Genomic DNA, 15,330 nt, shown 5'->3' with positions numbered 1-15,330 from the left:
CTTCAGAAGATTTACAGGGTGTGTTGTGGGGTGGTGTCCCGTCCTCCCAGGCCGTAGTAATGGGTTTTTAATGAGTATAGGTGGAAGCTGCCGAGAAGTACCTGGGTGGATGAGATTTTACTGCAGAAGAGTTATAAGATGATTTGAGATTTTTATTTTTATGAAATATTGGTATATAGGTGTAGGGTTGGGTGGTGGTCTCCTATTCCCCCTCAGGAGACTGAAAAGATTCGACATGGGTCCTCAGATCCTCAAAAAATTCTACAGCTGCACCATCGAGAGCATCCTGACTGGTTGCATCACCGCCTGGTATGGCAACTGCTTGGCCTCCGACCGCAAGGCACTACAGAGGGTAGTGCGTACGGCCCAGTACATCACTGGGGCCAAGCTTCCTGCCATCCAGGACCTCTATACCAGGCGGTGTCAGAGGAAGGCCCTCAAAATTGTCAAAGACTCCAGCCACCCTAGTCATAGACTGTTCTCTCTGCTACCGCACGGCAAGCGGTACCGGAGTGCCAAGTCTAGGTCCAAAAGACTTCTCAACAGCTTCTACCCCCAAGCCATAAGACTCCTGAACAGCTAATCATGGCTACCCGGACTATTTGCACTGCCCCCCCACCCCATCTTTTTACGCTGCTGCTACTCTGTTAATTATTTATGCATAGTCACTTTAACTCTACCCACATGTACATATTACATTTACATTACATTTACATTTTAGTCATTTAGCAGACGCTCTTATCCAGAGCGACTTACAGTTAGTGATATTACTTCAACTACCTCGACTAGCCGGTGCCCCCGCACATTGACTCTGCACCGGTACCCCCCTGTATATATAGCCTCCCTACTGTTATTTTATTTTACTTCTGCTCTTTTTTTCTCAACGCTTTTTTGTTGTTGTTTTATTTTACTTTTTTATTAAAAATAAATGCACTGTTGGTTAAGGGCTGTAAGTAAGCATTTCACTGTAATGTCTGCACCTGTTGGATTTGATTTGATTTGGTGGTGATTTGTTATTTTATCCCCCCCCCCTTTTATTTTTGTATCACAAATGTAACGTGATTGAATACACACTACCGCACAGTAGATGGCGGCATGCACAAACAACATGTGTGAACGCCATGATACCAAAGAAGAAGAACTGCCCACAGCCCAGAAGAAGCTAGTAAGCAGCGCGTCCCCTGAACGATAACGAAGAGATAGGTGAGAAGCCTGACCACGGAGACCGGGAAGGTGATGAAGTGTGCTTCATGAGCTGGAACCGAAAAACAACTGGTATTTGGAAAGTTTGAGGGAGAAAGTATGTTGGAACAAGTATTGTTAGCATCTTGCTAACTCCTTACCGTTCCTCAGGTTATAACGCGTTAGTTGCTTACTGGACCCTGGCAATCTGTGTGAAATGTTAACTACCGGTAGTTAACTAGCTAACGAAATAACTACTATCTGTGAACTAATGTTTTCCCTCTACAGTATGTGGATAATTTTCAGAATGAGAGAATTAGGTGAAAATGAGGTGTTGCTTGTTAAACAAGTGGATTCAGGGATCAAGTGTAGCTGGAGCTGGGCCTGGTTTAAGCTGGATGCCACTATAGAGGTGAAAGGAACACCACACACTTTCCCTCTTTCTCACTTTTTCAATACAGTGGATAAAAAGGGGTATGCCAGGTATACTCTGCCCGAAAGAGATCAGTTATGCCAACAATGGGTCTCATGCTCCGCTGGCACATTGTAGAACAGATGTCCACAGGCCGAACGTGTACAATGTAATAATGTGCAGTGTAGCCCAAAGATCAGTGGCGGCTGGTGAAAAATATTCTCGGTGGGGCTGTGCCATACTTTTTTTTTCCTGTAACCATCGCGATATATTTTAACACAAACTGCAGGACAGCAGTGCTCAGTGAAACATTCAGTAATTATTTAATGCCAATATTAAAAAGTTGAGGCATTCTTACACAAAAACATATTACACAAACCCAAGCCTTTCATTTGCATTTAAAGTGAACTTTTCACCATTGGTAGTAAACAGGCAACGCAACAGGCATGCTGTCAGAACAGAGTGGAAAGTGGACAATAACATGAAATTATTATAAAGTTTATAGGAAATCTTACACTGTATGAAAGGATGTATAATATAGAAATGGATATCAAGTGGATGAACTCAAACCTTTGACTGGAAGAATAGCATACAGTATTTTATGATCATACTAAATGTGACTAATTGTTAATGTGCTCCAGAACTGCAACAATTAATTGATACAAAACAACATATATACAGTAATATTAGCAAAGACACTATTAAGACTTTCTAGAGTACCATATATAACTGGATTTTTTATGCTAAGGTCAACTATATACAAAGAAACATGCGGCCAGAGCTGCTCTGTGTGTGTGTGTCTGTCATCTTATTTGTACAGGAATTTTGCCCGTCTGTCCTTCTGAGTGGCAAACCTCTCAATGACCCCTTTGATTAAAGTCAGGAATGTCCCTGACAAGTTTCTTCTCCATGGAGAGCATGGCCAGAGCGTTCAGGCGATCCTGTGTCATGCTGTTTCTCAGGAAGGTCTTGATCCTTTTCAGTGTAGAGAAGCACCTTTCTGACTCAGCAGTTGTCATGGGTGTGGTGATGAGGATCTTGAGGAGGCTGGCAGTCTCTGTGAAAGTGCTCTGAAGGTTGTTCTCCATGAAGAACTGGTACAGGGGCACTGCACCACTACAAGCCTTGAACTCACTGTTCTCATAGATGAGGGACAGTTTGGTTTTGAGCTTGGCCTTGTTCAACATGGGGTACGCCTCACGGTTGTTTCAAGCGCTGTATCGGGAACTTCACACTGTGTTGTGGGAACAACTCTCCGTGCAATAGTGTTGCGCTGATGAGGTGCTGGGTGAAGGAGAACCTCTCTTTGGCATGACTCAGGATGGTATCACATACCTGTAAAAGATACATCATCAGCTTTAATTTGCAATTAAGCTATTTTGATGCAAGTGATCCTGACTGACACATGCCTATGTCCAACTCAAGTATATGATTACCAAGGTGCTGATTGTTCAGGGTTTTGGCTACATACTACCAGGCCTGAAAAAAGTTCTAGGTGGGAAACACTGACAATTACATCACAACTTACCTCTATAGCCAACCTCTGTTGTTCTCCTGGTCCCAGCATCCTCCGGTCGCTTGATGGGCTGTTGCTGCTCGTCAGATGCGCTGTCCCCACACAAAGAGGGAATTGAGGCCCTGGGTCCAAAAATAAAGTTTAATTTGATAACTTGCAATCAGACTTCTTAACTCACTGTAATTCCCCCTCAACACACAACCAGTGACTTATATATATATATATAGACAGACAGACAGACAGACAGACAGACAGACAGTGTGTATATACACACAAACTATGTCTAGTAACTGCTTTTAACCTGTGATGTACATAATTAACTGATGTTATTACGTTTTAAAGCCTTTTTCTATTACATTTGTGAGAGGGATGCAACATAATTTTGTTCTGCTGTTCACTTAGCAATAAAGTTAATATTCAATAACAACTAGGCCTCTTCTAGAAATTGACCTGGTGGACACCTGAATAATTATTACAAACTGTGTAGTACTTTCCTGCATTATTATCAACGTCTGATTGTGTCTTCTCTTTCCTTTTAAAATACTAAAACAAATATAATTGTGACGGCTCTATGATAATCACTCACACAAGCACCAACTGGCAGTGGGTGGAAAGCGTCAGTCGTCTCGTCAGCTTGAATGGCGATAAAATCAGCACTCTTTACTTCCTCCAGGATGTAATCCTTAAGCATTGACAGCATACAGTCCAACAGCTCGTTCTGTATCGTCTTTGACGTGCCCTTAAAACGGTAGCTGTCTTCAGGTGCTCCTCCAGCACACTGTCGAGGAGGCAACAAAATCCACTAAGCCCCGGAAAATGCCGGGGTTGTCTGAGGAGTCAGTCTCCTCGTGCCCACGCAAGGCCAACTCAAAAGCCCCACAGAACTTCACACAATCGATAATTTTGGATAGAATGTGCCTGTTTTTATCCACCTCCTCATTGTGTTTCCTCACCGCAATCCTGTGGCCGTCATCCAGCTGCGTAGCAATGTTCACCCTTCCTAATACAGCTAGCTTTACAGAGTTGTCCATGTGTGCCCTGGTGTTCTCATGTTTCTTTACCTTCTCTGACAGGTGCTTCATATCCCTCACTCCGGTACCTGTCCATGCTGAATCTGACCCCCGTCGTTTTAAAAAGCAAGCACGGAAAGCAAAATAAAGCATTAGCATCAGTGCACCCAGCTAGCCAAGCCTTCCTGGTGTACCAGCTACGGGAGAAGCCGCGCATATACTGCTTCCCTTTCTCGCTAGCCTGCTGTCTGATTGAGAGGTCAGGTTGATCTGGGCCCAGCTCTTTCACCCGAACTTTCTCTGACAAAGTTCTCCTCTCAAACGGATCTTGGAGGAGAGATTTCACCGAGTTAGGGTTGGGTCTTGGAGGAGTAACGTTTGCGTTCGCCATTGTTGTCTAGTAAAAATGGCGTCACTGGACCCCGGTCCTTATTTTATCAGGGGCGAGCTTGGGGCGTAAAATAATCGCCCTCCTTGGATTCGATTTAAGATCGCTTATTGACTACATTTTATGTCATACATTCATATCTTAAATTAGCAATTGGCTTAACTGCTACGTAGACCCGCCTCCTCGGGGCACTTTCTGTATCGCCCAGAGCTGACGAGGCGTTTGACAGGCAGAGGAAAGGTTGCGAATATGATTTTCTATCATATCTTACACATATTACTGTGTGCATTCCATATTTCAAACACACAAATATTGACATACTGATGTTTTTATTATTATTATTATTATTTTTTTTATTTTTTATTTTTTTAAAATAATTTTATTTAGGGGCGGCGCCCTAGCGCCCTCTATCGGCCAGCCGCCACTGGTGGAATGGTTACCATGTGTTGGATTCCATTCCATTCGCTCCGTTCCAGACATTATTATGAGCTGTCCTCCCCTCAGCAGCCTCCACTGGTTAAAATGGTGAAAATAAGTCAGGAGTTGGCTGGCGTACCTGTTGGAATTGTATCAAGGAAGAAATCAAATGTATGAACAGTCAATATTCACTACTTCATCATAAAAGCTGAGTTATTGTCAATGCCTTTCGAAGTACTGTATTCTTGATCCTCAATTAAATGAAACAATTGGAACTGTTGAACATCCTTATTGAGCGGTGTCTTTCTGTATAGGTTCCTGTACATTCCTGTAACATTTCAACGCAATAGGCCTCTGGGGGACATCGAAGTGCTCCTCATAATCAACATGGTGATCACGGAACACTTTAATGACCTGTCTGCGCTGAGATTGGCCGTTCTGTGTTCTCACACCAGGCTTATTAGGGTTTCTAATTGGCCAAACGAAACTCATTACGCGTATTGTGCTAAATCAGTGTTGCATGGTCTCATCCAGATGCAAAGTCGAGAAATACTGGCAAGACATACACACACACACAGTACACACACACACACACGTACACACACACACAGTCCACTAATTACCCTCCAATATTCTTGAGTTTGTTTACCGAGACGTCACAACAAACATGCTCATTCATTCTGACAGTATAGCAAGTCGCAAACACACTTATTTTATTTTATTTCAGATAAAGCAGTGATTTTGTAAATCAAGATTTTCAAAGTTGCAACTTGCAAATGTTCATTTGCTCTATCTTTTCTAAAGGTCAGTCTATATTTACCATTTATGGGGTAAAGCCCTTCCTACAGTATTTCATAATCATGTCAACATTGTTCAGACTGCACGCTGTGCACAGCATGTTGCTTGTATATCTTATACTTGCTCCACAGTGCTTTCATGAATGTGCATGAGGCAGCAAGAGAGCTACATTTTCTGCATTCAATGTCTGTATTCAGTGGATTATGTTATATAAAAGGAGTAAACGTTATAAAGATATAATTGTAAAAGGTTCTAAAATGCCTAGAACATACATATTCCCAATGGTTGGTCAGCTCCATGAATGTATTTATTGTGATGGAGCCGTACACATTGAGCTAGGCTTCATCTATATATCAGTCACTAAGCAACCTCATTTGATCCATTTACATTCATCAAAACCCAATCTGATCTGTATTACTGACATTTGCAAATCAGAGACCCCTCATCTATATTTAATAGCTGGTATTAGACTCTCATATTGATAATCTATTCTGCTAGCACCGCTCATGATTACATATCCATTAGTCAGCCTGTGGTCATGATTACATATCCATTAGTCAACCTGTGGTCAGTGGACGTATGATGACCTTAAAGGAACATTACACCCCCAAAATCAAAGTTTGTCCAATGTTTTCAGACTTCAAAAGTGGTCTTATTTTTGAAATAAAGTTCACGACCCTGGCCATCTGTTGTGTAGATCCAGCTATATACCATAATCCCAAATTAATGGGAAAAGACAAGCACCGTATAATTTCCTGGTTATCTTTTCTATTCGTTTGGGGTTATGGGGCTTTAAAGGGCTTGGGGAGTTACAGTATATATCCCTTTAAATCCACCTGTAGAAAGACTTGTGGAAAATATCTGAAAGTATCAAACTTTCAGTACAGATTCCCTAGGGGAGACAAAGCATTTATTTACTTTTCAGACATTTAATGGTAACCAGAGAGTTGAGGGGAAAGGCCATATGAAAGAGAGATGTGTACAGTATTTAAATAAATCTAACAGCATTTCCACAATACATTGTGTTGCATCTGCTTCCACTGTCTGCATACAGTAATTGATTAAATTCTTGGCTAAGGATGCTACCCGACAGGATGTCTACAAATCGCAATCGCATTACAATGCTAATGATCCCAGCATTAGGATACAGTAGCGAGGAAGAGCGATAGCGTAAACACTCCTATTCATTATGCTGGCTGCACTTTTTCTCAGAGAAACCTGTGGCTACTGTGCTTAGGAGGGTGGTAAACTAGATAATATGGGATTGGTATACAGTCAGGAGGGTGGTAAACTAGATAGCATGGGATTGGTATACAGTCAGGAGGGTGGTAAACTAGATAACATGGGTATCACGTTTCAGGAGAAGACCCAGATGCAGACAGTGTTGAAGTAACAAAAGTTTATTTCAAAAACAGGGGGCAGGCAAACCACAGGTCAGGGGCAGGCAGAGGTCAGTAATCCAGATCAGAGTCCAAAAGGTACAGAACAGCAGGCAGTCTCAGAGTCAGGGCAGGCAGAGGTCAGTAATCCAGTGTGGTGTAACAAGGTATAGAACGGCAGGTAGGCTCAGGGCAGGCAGAATGGTAAAAACCGGGAAACCAGGAACTTACGAAAGCCAGGCGCAAGGGGGAAACCACTGGTAGGCTTGACGAAACAAAACGAACTGGCAACAGACAAACAGAGAACACAGGTATAAATACACTGGGGATAATGGGGAAGATGGGCGACACCTGGAGGGGGGTGGAGACAATCACAAAGACAGGTGAAACAGATCAGGGTGTGACAATGGGATTGATTTACAGTTAGGAGGATGGGAAACTAGATAACATGGGATTGGTATACAGTCAGGCTGGATAGGAGAGCATACAGCTTGTATCTCTCAATCAGATACAGCAGCCAGCAAGGTCTATGCATGTGCACACATACAGTACCAGTCAAAAGTTTGGACACACCTACTCATTCCAGGGTTTTTTCTTTATGTGTACTATTTTCTACATTGTAGAATAACTCATATGGAATCATGTAGTTAACCAAAAACGTGTTAAACAAATCAAAATATATTTTATATTTGAGATTCTTCAAAGTAGCCACCCTTTGCCTTGATGACAGCTTTGCACACTCTTGGCATTCTCTCAACCAGCTTCATGAGGTAGTCACCTGGAATGCATTTCAATTAACAGGTGTGCCTTGTTAAAAGTTAATTTGTGGAATTTCTTTCCTTCTTAATGCATTTGAGCCAATCAGTTGTGTTGTGACAAGGTAGTAGACTGACTACTTATATAAAATATAAAATATATTTTGATTTGTTTAACACTTTTTTGGTTACTACATGATTCCATATGTGTTATTTCATAGTTTTGATGTCTTCACTATTATTCTACAATGTAGAAAATAGCAAAAAATTAAGAAAAACCCTTGAATGAGTAGGTGTGTCCAAACTTTTGACTGGTTCTGTATGTTGTAGACGTACACACACACACACACACACACACACACACACACACACACACACACACACACACTGACACACACGCAGTCAAATATAACTACTGACATTTCATTACATGTTCCCTTTTAAACAAAGGCCTACTATTACTGCCTCTGATGACTGCACTGCAGTAAAGTCCTTCAGGCCCTATCGTTAAAACGCTTTCCGCCTCAAATTCAAAAGAAAACGTTTTCCACTTGTCTGTATTTCCTGGCAAATTTCAGGTTTTTAATTTCAGGTTTTTAATCGAAAGGTTTATTCCGTTCAATTCATTACAGCTGCGGAGTCAGTCATGCGTGAAAGTGATAATTTTTCTCTATCTCTCCACCTCCTAATTTCATGCACCTCACTCTCTCACCCCACTTTCTATACATTCTGGAATGTCATTAAAATGTCAGAAGTGTTTTGCCCTATCTCCAAAGGAGCTCTTTACCTGTCAGTGAAAATGAACCAGAGCCAGAGCCTCTCTATGTTTTTAACTAGATAGATAGCTAAGAGCACGGAGTGTGGGGATTTAAAAACTGTGAAATCATCTACGCACATGTATTCACTCCGTCAAATTGTACACCTCAGTCCAGTTCTTACAGGAGATCATTCGAAAAGGAGATCTTCTTTCTCCACAGATGTTCTGTTCAGAGTTAATTTCCAAGGGAGCTATGAGATAAAATGTCTCGCTCCCATCTTTCATCTATCTGAAGGAGTTTTGCTACAGCAAAGTGTGAACAGGAGGCAATTTTACAGCCTGTTCTGTCCTAGCACCTCTCTGTCACTCTCTGTCAGACAGACAGACCTCTTCACTAGCTCAGAGAGCAGAGGCTGTTCACTCTGACCGGAGGTGAAGATTACTATGAAGAAGTGGAGCATCTCACAGCATCCTCTTCTCTCCTCTCCTTTTCCCACATCTCCTCTTCTCTTCTACAAGAGCAAAACAGTAAGTCTTAGTATTAGTGGTTGAAACTGGAAAGTTTTACTTCCTTGAAGTGCAAAGGTTTTCTTGCAGTCTTTTTGTTATCTGCCATAACATCTGCAGGAAACTTCCAGAAATAGTATAGGGAGAAAAAACATTGTCTTTAGTGTTGTATACCCCAAAAGACCAAAACTGGTGAGAGAGTCTAGAGCAGAGTTTCCAATCCCTCATAAAGCGGAGGTGGGTTTGGCCCAGTTTTTCATCCATCATTCTGAGCTCATCCACTTGCAATGGAGAGTAGGAGATGAGAGTATGCGGGAGAGATTGCTGCCAAAGAGGAGATTTCTCATCCCAACTGTGTTGAAATAGACTTAATCCACTTACCCCATGCAATAAGCAATAGCTGTTATTATGGCAGGTGTATAATAGTGTTTTCATGTATGTGGACTGCATTCAAAGCAGCATAACTGCATTGGATAGGGCTATGAATAAAAGGCACCATCACAGAACGAGTGTGTGTGTGTGTGTGTGTGTGTGTGTGTGTGTGTGTGTGTGTGTGTGTGTGTGTGTGTGTGTGTGTGTGTGTGTGTGTGTGTGTGTGTGTCATTATTTGTGCACAGCGCTACATTTAAAAAATATATATCATTAGACCTACTTATCCTCTTAGTATTGCGAGGGCTACTGTATGCAGTAAAAGGGTATGACAGTTCAAACATGAGCTAATATCAACGAAAAAATGCTTACTTGGGCACATTTCTAAAAAATGTATTTCCTTTAGTTGGTTAATTCAATGCAATCCAACAGCAGCAGACACAATTATTGAAGTAAACATTCCTCCCGAACCAAAACGGTGTATTCTGCAGTCCTCATCTCTTCGACTTGGGTTCAGGGAAAGAGTACAAAGTACAATAATAATAATACATTGGTCATAGTAGACAAGACAACCTGGCCTACTGTAGACAACACAACCAGACCTACTGTAGACAATACAACCTGGCCTACTGTAGACAACACAACCAGACCTACTGTAGACAATACAACCTGGCCTACTGTAGACAACACAACCTGGCCTACTGTAGACAACACAACCTGGCCTACTGTAGACAACACAACCAGACCTACTGTAGACAATACAACCTGGCCTACTGTAGACAACACAACCAGACCTACTGTAGACAATACAACCTGGCCTACTGTAGACAACACAACCTGGCCTACTGTAGACAACACAACCTGGCCTACTGTAGTCAACACAACCAGACCTACTGTAGACAACACAACCTGGCCTACTGTAGACAACACAACCAGACCTACTGTAGTCAACACAACCAGACCTACTGTAGACAACACAACCCTGGCCTACTGTAGACAACACAACCTGACCTACTGTAGTCAACACAACCAGACCTACTGTAGTCAACACAACCTGGCCTACTGTAGTCAACACAACCTGGCCTACTGTAGACAACACAACCAGACCTACTGTAGACAATACAACCAGACCTACTGTAGACAACACAACCAGACCTACTGTAGACAACACAACCAGACCTACTGTAGTCAACACAACCAGACCTACTGTAGTCAACACAACCTGGCCTACTGTAGTCAACACAACCTGGCCTACTGTAGACAACACAACCAGACCTACTGTAGACAATACAACCTGGCCTACTGTAGACAACACAACCTGGCCTACTGTAGACAATACAACCAGGCCTACTGTAGACAATACAACCTGGCCTACTGTAGACAATACAACCAGACCTACTGTAGACAATACAACCAGGCCTACTCTAGACAACACAACCTGGCCTACTGTAGACAATCACAACCTGGCCTACTGTAGACAACACAACCTGGCCTACTGTAGACAAGACAACCTGGCCTACTGTAGACAACACAACCAGACCTACTGTAGACAACACAACCAGACCTACTGTAGACAACACAACCAGACCTACTGTAGTCAACACAACCAGACCTACTGTAGACAACACAACCAGACCTACTGTAGACAATACAACCTGGCCTACTGTAGACAACACAACCTGGCCTACTGTAGACAATACAACCTGGCCTACTGTAGAGCAACACAACCAGACCTACTGTAGACAACACAACCTGGCCTACTGTAGTCAACACAACCTGGCCTACTGTAGACAACACAACCAGACCTACTGTAGACAATACAACCAGACCTACTGTAGACAACAGAAACCAGACCTACTGTAGACAACACAACCTGGCCTACTGTAGTCAACACAACCTGGCCTACTGTAGACAACACAACCAGACCTACTGTAGACAATACAACCAGACCTACTGTAGACAACACAACCAGACCTCTGCAGACAACACAACCAGACCTACTGTAGTCAACACAACCAGACCTACTGTAGACAATACAACCAGACCTACTGTAGACAATACAACCTGGCCTACTGTAGACAAGACAACCTGGCCTACTGTAGACAACACAACCTGGCCTACTGTAGACAAGACAACCTGGCCTACTGTAGACAACACAACCTGGCCTACTGTAGACAAGACAACCTGGCCTACTGTAGACAACACAACCAGACCTACTGTAGACAACACAACCAGACCTACTGTAGACAATACAACCAGACCTACTGTAGACAACACAACCAGACCTACTGTAGACAACACAACCAGACCTACTGTAGACAATACAACCTGGCCTACTGTAGACAACACAACCTGGCCTACTGTAGACAATACAACCTGGCCTACTGTAGACAACACAACCTGGCCTACTGTAGACAATACAACCTGGCCTACTGTAGACAACACAACCAGACCTACTGTAGACAACACAACCAGACCTACTGTAGACAATACAACCAGACCTACTGTAGACAACACAACCAGACCTACTGTAGACAACACAACCAGACCTACTGTAGTCAACACAACCAGACCTACTGTAGACAATACAACCAGACCTACTGTAGTCAACACAACCTGGCCTACTGTAGACAATACAACCTGGCCTACTGTAGACAACACAACCTGGCCTACTGTAGACAACACAACCTGGCCTACTGTAGACAACACAACCAGACCTACTGTATTCAACACAACCTGACCTACTGTAAACAACACAACCAGACCTACTGTAGTCAACACAACCAGACCTACTGTAGACAACACAACCAGACCTACTCTAGACAACACAACCAGACCTACTGTAGACAATACAACCAGACCTACTGTAGTCAACACAACCAGACCTACTGTAGACAATACAACCAGACCTACTGTAGACAACACAACCTGACCTACTGTAGACAACACAACCAGACCTACTCTAGACAACACAACCAGACCTACTGAGACAACACAACCTGGCCTACTGTAGACAACACAACCAGACCGACTGTAGACAACACAACCAGACCTACTGCTAGACAACCAGGCCTACTGTAGACAACGCAACCAGACCGACTGTAGACAACACAACCAGACCTACTGTAGACAACACAACCAGACCTACTGTAGACAACACAACCAGACCTACTGTAGACAACACAACCAGACCTACTGTAGACAACACAACCAGACCTACTGTAGACATATGGTGCATAATACCCTCACAGGAAAGTCAGTCAATGTGGCAGAAAGAAAAGCCCACTGTGTATACCAGGTCAGAACATTATTTAAATAAAGAAAATCCTAACCATAGAAGTATAACATCAGATATCATAAACCCTACCCAACGGGTTCCCTTGGTGGGAACACATCCCTTTCCCTCACCCCTCCATCTGCCCTAAAAGACAGGGGCTCAGTGAAACAGAGCAGTGAGTAATGTAAAACAGATGAGGCGGTAGTCTGCACACATCTCACACACACACACTCCCCCAGTTGGACCCATCACAGCAGAACAATAAACCTGATGGATTCAGTTCTGTGGCTCAGAGACTGTTTTCTAAAGGCTGGGACAAGCTGCATTAGTCTCTGCCTCATGTAAGAACCAGACTATGCTACAAGCAGAGCATGGTGTAGATTAGAGTCTGTTGGAGAATCTAAACACCATCCAATGCTGAAAAAACACACTTCTGAAGATAGAAAGAAAGTTGACAGTTCCAAAGAAAAAAGGGAAAGCGAGAGAAGAGGGAAGAAAGAAATAAAGAAAGAAAGAAAGAAAGAACTTTCTAAGAGTCTGTATACAGTCATTTCCCTTTCCTCTCTGTTTTGATGTGGGGTTTCAGTGAGTGCTGTCTGATGATGTCAAATAATATTATCTGTCTATCTAACCCCATTGGCACAGAGGAATGCATGGCAGACCAATGGGTGTCCAGCTAGCGCATAACGTTCTGAGAACCATGTGTTTCTTAGAGCTTGGTGAGAGAGTGGTTGTCCTATGGTTATTTTGCATACAACCTTTCCACAACTTTCTGGGAGTGGTGCAGGATAGTTGCTTGGTTTTGGAACACACTCAGCACATTTAAGGAACTTGACAAAATAACGTTATTTTCTTGGTATTTCGTTACTTTAACAGAACATTTCCTAAACGTTCAAAATTGGTTAAGTTTAATAAACATTTTGGTAATGTTCTGGGAACATTCTGGAAATGGTTTACACATTGGGAATGTTCTCAAATAGTTCAGAGAACGTTAAGAAACAACGTTCTCCTGTGGGAATTTCAATACTTCAGCATAACGTTTCCTACAGGTTTCCTCGTGGTTCTAGTTAAAGTCATGTTCTCAGAATATTAAGAAAACTTTCCATAGAAAACACAACACAAATTCTGTTCCATCCTGGTGGCACAGTGGACTAGAGTCCATCGATAAAGAAACAGAACATCATAGGTTCAAATCTCACTGATGCTGTGCCACAAAAAAACAAAAGAATGTGTTTGCATGATTAATGCCTAAGCAAATTAATTTCCATCTGTGCTTGGAATTCAAAACAGGGAAAGGGGAATAACTTGTACAACTGAATGCATTCAACTGAAATGTGTCTTCTGCATTTAACCCAACCCCTCTGAATCAGAGTGGTGCGGGGAACTGCCTTAATTGACATCCACGTCATCTGCTCCTGGGGAGCAGTTGTTGTGGGGGTTAACTGCCTTGCTCAAGGGGCAGAACGGCAGATTTTGACCTTGTCGGCTCGGGGATTCGATCCAGCAAACTTTATGGCCCTTTAACACAAACTAAGCTAGCAGTGTTATTAAAAGTCTTATTGAAATATTCAGTGAAAGTTTTAAGGATGTTATTCAAAAACCTCTAAATAACCTATAATTTCTGATAGTAAAACCTCCCAGGAAAACTTTCAGGGAACCATAGTAAAACGTTCTCAGAAACTCACTTCAACTAAAACTTAACGTTCCCAGAACAGGTGAAATGTTCACTTCTGTTCTCAGAACATTTAAAAAAATGTTCAGTTTTACCAGTCAGGAAACTTATGGCTTTGTTCCCAGAATGAATGGGAAACCAAAGACTTACATTCACACAATTTCTAAGGAACCAAATATGCTAGCTGGGTGGATTTATTTTTGTGTCTGTCATCAAGGTAGCCTGGTCCCAGATCAGTTTGACTAATTTATGGATTTATTACTGTGTCTGTCATCAAGTTAGGCTGGTCCCAGATCAGTTTGAGCTGTCTTGACAACAACTTGTGTGCTAATGAGCATAGAAGTTGGTAAGGCTGACACCAAGGCACACTTGATTAATTTGGGCCCCCACAATGGCTGTTTGTACTGTATTGATTGATTGATTGGTTTTATTTTTGAGTGAAACAATTCATACAGTTTAAAAACAGTTTTAAAAGTATAAAGAAACCCAGAGGATGACACATGAAAGAGTAAAAACAGTTATTTCCAAAGTGGTCCTCCAATGTGTGTGAGCCATACATTTCTCCTAAATGTACTGAGGACAACTAAGCTCAATGTCATAACTTTGTAAAGTGAGTACCTGTATCGACTGAATGTGGAAACCCCCAAACAGCCCTTGACTTTAATTCTGAGGAATATACTTTTCTGGTTTTGAAAGATTTCAGTAATTTGGCATGGAGGGAAATAGCCAGAGGCACCTATTAGCTTGGTGTTTGGCTATTTCCATATTAAAACAGTTTTCATAATTTTGTTCAGAACCGGTTACATGCTTGTTCGTAACCTTTCAACATCAATCATGTTTTCCTTCAAACCACCTTCACAAATTCATTAATTTGTAATCAATGCATCTTCA

General features: G+C 42.2%; 1 protein-coding gene across 1 annotated transcript in view; it reads left to right on the top strand.

Moving 5' to 3' along the window:
* The first annotated feature begins 1,194 nt into the window (after nucleotides 1-1,194).
* LOC121536033 overlaps nucleotides 1,195-15,330 on the top strand; it is a 28,891-nt gene continuing 14,755 nt past the window's right edge. Inside the window, exon 1 of the mRNA XM_045216424.1 lies at nucleotides 1,195-1,300. The gene's annotated coding sequence lies outside the window, so the exon portion shown is untranslated. The remainder of the gene's footprint in view (nucleotides 1,301-15,330) is intronic.

The sequence above is a fragment of the Coregonus clupeaformis genome, unplaced genomic scaffold (assembly GCF_020615455.1).
Source record: "Coregonus clupeaformis isolate EN_2021a unplaced genomic scaffold, ASM2061545v1 scaf0705, whole genome shotgun sequence".
Lineage (NCBI taxonomy): Eukaryota > Metazoa > Chordata > Actinopteri > Salmoniformes > Salmonidae > Coregonus > Coregonus clupeaformis.
This window is presented reverse-complemented; position numbering and strand designations above follow the sequence as displayed.